The sequence below is a fragment of the Sinocyclocheilus anshuiensis genome, unplaced genomic scaffold, assembly GCF_001515605.1.
Source record: "Sinocyclocheilus anshuiensis isolate Anshui unplaced genomic scaffold, SAMN03320099.WGS_v1.1 scaffold1957, whole genome shotgun sequence".
Taxonomy (NCBI): Eukaryota; Metazoa; Chordata; class Actinopteri; order Cypriniformes; family Cyprinidae; genus Sinocyclocheilus; species Sinocyclocheilus anshuiensis.
Window position 1 is genome coordinate 790,130 of NW_015537935.1, and position 9,099 is coordinate 799,228.

Consider the following 9,099-nt stretch of genomic DNA (forward strand, 5'->3'; position numbering starts at 1 on the left):
AAAAACCTGTGTAAACAATAAACAAACAAACAAGCAAAAATGTCTGAAAGCTCCTCAGACTCCTGAAAAGTCTCGAAGGCTCTGGCTGATTTGATTCATGCTGATCCCATACAAAAACTGCCTACTGTCATGTGACTAACAGGTGGAGCTTTGAAGGAGCTGAATGATGGGATGCAATGAAGTCTTGAGATGTGGGAGCTGTGCACCCTGCTGGGCTTGGTAGGACCTCACCCACAAAGACCACACACTATTTAAACAGGAGCCATGGATAACATATACAACATCTGGCAAGAGATGGCAAAGGCCCAGGGCTCAGCCATAAGGTGAGATGCTGACCATGAGATGACAAGAAAGAGAGATGTTGAGGGGGATGGGGAACCATCCAATGCACAATTTATAAAGATGCTGGGCTGTGCAAAATCAATAATACAGCCATTGGCTAAAATGTTGCCTATTTGTTCTGTATTCAGTGGCTGTTTATCAAAATGTGGTTTCTAGATTTTGAAAAGGCCTTGATCAAAACAAGAGAGTAAATATACATTTTTTGATAAATCTGCAATGCTAATTTTTACTAGCTCAAATAGCTCGGTACTAATAATTACTGCTGATTTTCACCTTTTCAGGAGAATGCGATATATATTTTACCCAGAAAATGTGAGTGGTGAGTATCACTGTGTTCTTGGTGATTACTAAGGTGATCTGAATGGCTTATACAGTACAGTACCATGCTACTATGGTAAGGTGTTCTGAGTGTTTATTATCATGTTGTTATGTGGTTGCTCAGGGTGGTTGCTAGGACGTTGCTAGTCCAAATAAAATAAATAAATAAAAAAATATATATATATGGTAACACTTTATTTTAAGGACAACTTCTCACTATTAACTAGTTTCTTATTAGCATGCATATTACTAGCATATTGGTTATTTATTATTTATTAAGCACTTATTAATGCCTTATTCTACATGACAATATTTTAGATATTTTAATCCTACCCCACACTTAAACTTAACAACTACCTTACTAACTATTAATAAGCAGCAAAAAAGTTTGGGAATCCCTGCCTTAGTGAATCAAGAAGACATTAAATAGTCAAACTATATAATACTGTAACTTTGACATGTCATCAGCATGTTAAAAATCACCAAGCTAAAGCATTGAATATATTTTTTTAAATGCATAGAAAGAATATTCAATTTCTTTGACATTTCCGGTCCATCCAACAGAAATAATCAAATATAAATCCTGGAAACACATTCCAGTAACCAACAGATCCTCTGTAGTATCACAAAAAACAAATCACAAACACAGACACATGCATATGAGATACAAGACATAGAGGTATAGCCATACAACAAACAAAGATCTCAGTGGATTCATGCGGTAGTACTTCTACTGTTTGTAGAGTAACAGCAGACAAGTTATGATCATACAGGATATTCAGCAAAGGGTCACAACATGGAGCCCAGCATGGTGCTGGAAACTCAGCAAAAGACAACCAGACCCAGACCCAGAAAGAGAATGAAAAAAAATCCCAGAAAGAAAACAGCGAGGCGGTGGAGTTACCACAGAGGGTATGTTTGAGCACAACACGGTGTTCAGACACTTCAGATCCTACTACTGTGTGAATAACTGATAAAAGCCTCCACAAGCGACTTGCATGATATTGTGCAAAAGTTTGAAAGGAATGTGGAGCTCACTAATGAACTCACTGACATCTCAAGAGGAGGGAGAGCTTCCACTGTGAGGTCTTCAACATCTCCTCCTGCTGAGATCTGGGGCTTCATAAGCCATCTGTCGCACCCCTGCTACCTCCAGAAAGCAGAAGAACAAAAAAAAAAAAACTTTTCAACAGGATGAAAGGTTGAAGCCTTTTCTCTTTCTCAACTGGAAGATCTAAGAAGGTTACATCTTTGTGTGAGTTTTCTGATGCTGAATGAGGCGAAAACAGACCACATATGGGACACAGAGAACATTTTCTCAGTCAATAGCAGCTAACTCTAATTAGTTTCTATTCCGGGAATTATATGTAGGTCTACCTTAGCTATGGTGTTTAGGATCGGGTCATGTTTGGTGTGTAGAAGCAATTGGCTGCACTCCAAATAATATGAGGGGATGCTGCCCACGGCAGATTCACACCCACCAAATCTGCCAGACAGTGAAGACAGTCATAGCCATCAAGTGGTGGCACTATTGCGAAGCCTCAAAGATATTTGGCTACAAATTGTATTGTATATAGACATACAAGCAAAGTTAACATACAATTTAATTTAAGAAAGTTAATGCAGGAGTTTGGCTTTTCTGTCTAATTTGAGTGCATTTGAGCTAATTGTTAATTGAATTAATTACAATATATTTTAAGTTCTGGAATATTTGAAGTGGAACAAGTGGAAAAATATGCTGAGATGCACTTTGATAATTTGATGGTAGGTAATAATTTGATTATAAATTGATTTTATTTATTTGCTTTATTACTGGTTATTGAATAGGTTTGATTGGCTTTTTAAGTTGTTCATTCTATAACCCTGATTTAATGATTACCTTTATCTGCCAATACATGACAGCATTTAAATCATTAGATTTATAAATGTATCCATTATCATGCATATTTAACAGTCTACCTACTGTCGTTTTGTATTGAGATATTGATTTTAGTATCAATACTGAGGTACCATGGACTGATATTATACCAAACCAAAATTCTGGTATCAAGCCAACCATAATCCTTGGACTAAATGTGGAAAGTCTATAATGACACCAACAATATCACTGTAATTCAAATATCATAAGTACAATTTCATACTCAACTCAGGTAAAGAGTATTGCTTTATCACAATTTCTTTTTAATGGAAGTCAGATATTGCACTGCTGGTGTGTTGGTCTGTATAAGCACATTATTTGTGACTAAGATCAATCAAAGAGGGAAAAACGAGTGCTTAGCTTTGCAAATTGCATCGTTCCCATCTTGCACTGAGAATCTGAGATAAGGTTGGCTGAAACATTAAGATTTCACAGGCAGACTCCTAAAATTACAAAAGAATGCTTCAAAAGAGGGAAATAAACCCACACAAATGAGAGCACCCATATCTTGACAAACAGTTTCAGCAATTTCACACCTCACATTGTTCGTTTTGGCAGCTCTAAAAGTGTCAAGGACACAAAAGGCATAACAACAGGCTAAGTGTTAACTGCCATAAGGAGGATCCGTCTGGTGCCAAGAGCTGAGGGAAAGATAGAGAGAGATCCTGACTCCAATGTGACTGCTTACATCACATGTGGTGCTCCATCAAATATCGCTTCTGTTTCGCAGTATCACAACTGGCTCCCTTATCTTCTAGCTGAGCATCCTGGCAGAACGCTCCTCATCCTCACAGCAGGGAAACCTCCTTCATCCTGTCCCAAAAACAGTCAGACGCAAAAGCACACACACACTCCTGAGTGGGAGTACAGTCTCTATAGGCATGTTGCGAGGTGTGAAGATAACAAAAAGAATGGAACAGAACCACGCCATATGACATCAACCGTAAAACTAGTCCGCACGGAAATGTCTCTGTTGACTCAAAGCAGTTTCCAAAGACTCATTTGTTAAGCAATAGACCTGCTGTCTCCAAGACTGATTCCCAGTTAGCCAGCAGGAGATTGAGGCTGGAGAACAAATCACACAAAGGTCTTTATTGATCTGATTTGGGGTCTCTTAATAGCCGAAACGATTGTAAGTGATTCAGAGATGGTCTACCTTCGGAGCATCTGCTCTCTCTTAACAATCACCCTCTAGCAAGAATCAGCAGATGGTCATTCAGACTTCTTTGACATTCATTCAGCATTGTGCAGTCACTGCCTTGATACCACTGTGTGGCATGATCAATAATGTAGCATCTTTAAAAACATCATTCTTTAGGAGAGTGGCTCTGTAATTACAGCACACATTTGGAAAACACAATTACCAAGCAACAATTTAGGTTTACAATAAAATTTTACCAAATGATGGAAACGAATGACCAAGAAGACATATGGATATCACACTTCTCAACACCATTTATGAGCTGTGCAGCTGTGTTAGTATGACAATAGAGCCCACATGAGATTCAAGCATTTATTGGGGCCAGAAAAAAAATGCATCTAAAACAATCTTCTAAAGTCACAGAATCACAGTTTTGCAGAACTGTAAAATTAATTTTTGCTACATTTACAGTAGAAAACTGCAATCTGTGGTTATAAAATTTAAGGTACAAACTAAGTGATGATGTTATAAGTATTACTGGCATTTTTGTTCCTGTATATGTTGCAGTCCATGTACTGTATGTCATTAAATTAAATTATATAATGTTAATTATGCCTACCGATTTGAGCTATTAAAATTTGTTTATTACCATAAAATGGACTGATAATAACACAATAGAAGACCAGATGATGACTTAAAGTTCCTAAAAATGTACCATTCCAGCAACTGTGGCCAATAAAGACAAATATATAAATTATTAAATTAATAACTGTAACAATATTTGATTGTAAAATTATAAATTTTGCCTTAGCTATATATATTTTAACTTTTTTTTTACATTACAGTAAAATTATGTATTGTCTTATCAAATATAATTACATATGCCCATACTGTAGCCTATGTGACAAGGCAATTTACTTTTAAGGATTAAAAGATTTCTACTATATCATTTTACATTCTTTTTCATTTTTAAAAATTCACATGGATGGACCAAGTTGATGTTTAATTATGTGTGCAGAAAGAGAAGAGCCTTATTTGGAGTCTAATTGAAATTCATATGTAATTGCATGTTTTCAAACTCAGCTGCCCACTCAATTCAAGACACACAAAATTATGAACATAACGATTCGATCAAGCTTGTGCAGTCGCAGGTGCACATTTTCTATTCTTCCTCTTTATAAAATACCATGAACACTTTACGAAAAATGAAATTGCTTATAAATCATTTAAGTATATTTAGAAGAGATGGCGATTGCTTACGGGGTGTATCCCGCCTAGACAAACGTGAAAATGCTTATCTTAATGGTCAAATTGTAAAAGAAAGCTGTTATCCATACAGTTTTTAGGTGACAAACATAATTTGATATTTAAAAATAATACAAATGAAAAATATGCTTAAGAGGTAATAAGGATAGAAAAGGACGAAGAGGCAAAAGTTGTTATCTTACTGAAACCACCAAGCGAAATAATAATAATAATAATAAAAAAGCTTCGTAATATGTTTCCGTCGAAATATCTGCGCAAACATACACGATATAACACATTCTTTAAAGCATGAGAATGAGTATAAGAGCAGCACTCTCACCGTGAGTTCCGATAGAAGCAGCCGAGTGAAGCAGCGGATCTCAGATGAACTGTCTCGTGCTCTGAAAGTCTGAAAGGCGCGCCGCTGTGAAGTCTGATGTCAGTGACGTTCACAACCAGGGAACGTTTTTTTTTTATATAACTTTGTAAACTAAACAAATTAATTCTGTGAAAGGTAATACATTTATTAACATAATGCAATTGTTGCTTGCAATTAAAAAAATGCATGGCTAATTGTTTGACCAATTGTTTTCTCACTTTCCTTTTTAAAGGGGTCATATGATGCGATTTCAATTTTTCCTTTCTCTTTGGAGTGTTACAAGCTCTTGGTGCATAAAGAACATCTGTAAAGTTGCAAAGACTTAAGTCTCAAATCCAAAGAGATATTCTTTATAAAAGTTCAGAGTCAGCCACACCTACCTAAAACAGCTTGTTCCAACACGCCCCAAAATAATGCTCTTTTTAGCAACATCATATGACCCCTTTAAAACAATTGTAATATACATCAAATATTTAAAAATGTATAACTTGCAGAAGTCAGCGGACCACAAGGTGGAGCTTCCATCTAACAAATCATACTAAATCATATCTAAACTAGTGTTTTATCGCTATACATGGAAATAACGTGAGGATTGTGTTGGTGGAAACCAGTTACTTAAAAACATAAATCATCAAGCTAATAATTACATAAACACAGCCAAAAAGAATTAAGAATGTGTTGAAATGTTGAAACACAAAGGGTCTGTCTCTGCGGCTTCGCATTATCAGCAGATTTCAGCACAAGAAATACCATGTGCAGTACTAAACAAAAGCTTCTCACAAGACTGCAACTGCATCTCAGTGAAGATGCTGTTCCTCCAGTAAAAAATAAACAACAAATGACGACACTTGTACATTGTAGAAATGTTCTTATTTACAGGTCTTACCAAGCTAAAATAATTATTACTTGGCTGGTCATGTGATTCATGAGGTTGTCCAGGTCAAAATGTTAAGATTTTGCTGGTTAGCTGAGAAGGGTCTGTCTGCGGACTGCAAGAGAGGGGTAGCTTGGTCCATCAAGCCCGTTGGTAGATGTTATAATTACACCATATGGACACAAAAAAGCAACTTTATTTACTGGCAGCCATCAAAACATAGATATATATAAAAACATATATATCATATATATTTACTTATGAGATAAATGTTTTGCTAGTAACATTTAAATCAGATATATTGCATGATAGCACAGATGTTTAACCAGTGCCGAAACAACTTTTTCCTCCCATCACCTGTTATGATGAATGACAGATAAAATCCTTCCTAGATTTCTTTTCCTCACAGAATATCTGTGGCATTTAGAAATACCTCAAATTATGTTGATTATATTTCTTGTTTAATGTTTATTATAAAAAGCTGTGACTGAGCTGTGCTAAAAGCTGTGTTGAAGTCCTTGGTCATTTTGTAAAAGTAATACAAATGCAGAAACAAAAGACATCCGAAGACAGTGTAAAATATATTTGACAGAATTATATACGATTGTCAAGTGAGCATTTTTTTTTCTTTCTAAAATCTCGAGAACGCATTAAGATATGCAAATAAACAGTACATTCCATGTACAAGTTTACGTTATATTTACAACTGACTTTACCAAATTTCACAAAGTTAATGCACTAGTAAAGTTTGGCCGAATAATAAATGAGGACTGTACAATCAGCTTTTTTCATCTGAAAGAGATCAGTTTTCTCAACGTCTGTGATGAGCATATTTCAAAGCTTCCACCCAAATGAATGACTTCCTGAAAGTGAATATTCTAGACAATTAGTCCAAAACCTTTAGTCAGAATGATGCTGTACACACTGCGCTTAAAACACTGAAAATACATAATATACTGTCAATCTGTATGCACATTTTGTTTTTCTGGGTCACACACGTGTACGCAATACATGAACACACAAGATACATGGAGAGAACCAACCAATCCATCAGAACGAAAAAAACAATCAGCCTGCTTATTACTCCATAACAGAGCCCTGAAATACTGTGCTTTAACGTTTAGTGCCCACAAACTAATGATTGTTTTATACATTGTCTCAAACATTTGAATTTTTTCTTGTTCACGTAAACACACAAATTGTCAGTCTTTATCTCTCGCTCTCAATCAGAAAGAGCTGTGATAGTGAGGCAATGCTGTGCTGTAGAACCCTGAAATGGATTTTAGATCACAAAGATTTCCACAGATGGTACAAAGTGAGAGCTGCATCAGACCTGAGGACAAATGCATTACATTATAATGGTGCAATATCTGAAGCAGGCATTGCAGACTCTGTTCCCTCTTGTTTTTCCTACTGAGCACCTGACAAATAATAATAATATAATAATAAAAAAACAATGTCTGTCACAATACCATCTGCCTTTATCAAGAAAGGTATCTGTTTCGTACTAATTATAATACAATACTTACATCTCGTGTTAATGGATGCATAATCCATTATAAAAACTGCCTTTTGTCTTTTTATATTTGAAATAGTTGCACAACTTTTTAAATCACATCCAGATAGTGGCCGGCCACACCAAACAGAACAAAACAAGAACAAAAAGAACAACAAACTCAAGAACCCATATATTGTCACTCAGTTTTTCCAAAGGCCAAGCATTCCATTTTGTTCAAGAAGCTTTTCTTATTCACTTCTGTTGGGACACCACTGCTAATGTATTAAAAGAACACAAAATCAAAGTCAATACATAATGTTGTCATGGGAACAGAGGTGCTAGTCATTAAAAGGCAATGCCAGCTGTATGAGATATGATTCAGTATGGCAGTAACAAATGCAGTGAGTGAAATCAGAAACATACCAGCTTCATTTGAAAGCAGATTGCTCATAAAAAAAAAATGGAAATACACAAATATGCTCATTTAAAAGACTTCTAAATGAGTCTGCAATGAAAAAAAGTCTGCTATGTTTTCAATGTTTCAAAAGATAGACCCACATTTAAAGGGATAGTTCACCCAAAAATGAAAATTCTGTCATTAATTACTCACCCTCATGTCATTCTAAACCCATAAGACCTTCGTTCATCTTCGGAACACAAATTAAGATATTTTTGATGAATTCTGAGAGCTCTCTGACCCTCCCATAGACAGCAATGTAATTACCACGATCAAGGTCCAGAAACGTAGCAAGGAGATCGGTAAAATAATCCATGTGACATCAGGGGTTCAATCGTAATTTTACGAAGCTACGAGAATACTTTTTGTGCGCAAAAGAAAAAAAATAACGACTTTATTCAACAATTCATCTCCTCCACGTCACCCTAGTGCCATTTTGGAGAGTATCCACTAAACATAAATTGCGTATGCTGTTTTGTGTCAGCTGCTCCACGCGGATGCGTTGTTTTCATTCAAATCAAAGCGTAAAAGACGTAAACAGCGTATCCACGTGGCACAGCTGACACAGAATAGCATACGCAATTTGCGTTCAGTGGATACTCTCCAAAATGGCGCTAGGGTGAAGCGGAGGAGACGAATTGTTGAATAAAGTCGTTATTTTTGTTTTCTTTGTGCACAAAAAGCATTCTCATAGCGTCGTAAAATTACAGTTGAACCCCTGATGTCACATGGATTATTTTACCGATCTCCTTGCTACGTTTCTGGACCTTGATCGTGGTAATTACATTGCTGTCTATGGGAGGGTCAGAGAGCTCTCAGAATTCATCAAAAATATCTTAATTTGTGTTCCGAAGATGAACGAAGGTCTTACGGGTTTAGAGCGACATGAGGGTGAGTAATTAATGACAGAATTTTCATTTTTGGGTG

At 36.1% G+C, this 9,099-nt stretch overlaps 1 protein-coding gene across 1 annotated transcript in view; it reads right to left on the minus strand.

Annotated features, from left to right (window-relative positions):
• Positions 1–5,355, minus strand: part of draxina (dorsal inhibitory axon guidance protein a) — a 36,625-nt gene extending 31,270 nt beyond the window's left edge. Inside the window, exon 1 of the mRNA XM_016447203.1 lies at positions 5,305–5,355. The gene's annotated coding sequence lies outside the window, so the exon portion shown is untranslated. The remainder of the gene's footprint in view (positions 1–5,304) is intronic.
• Between the last annotated feature and the right edge of the window lie 3,744 nt (positions 5,356–9,099).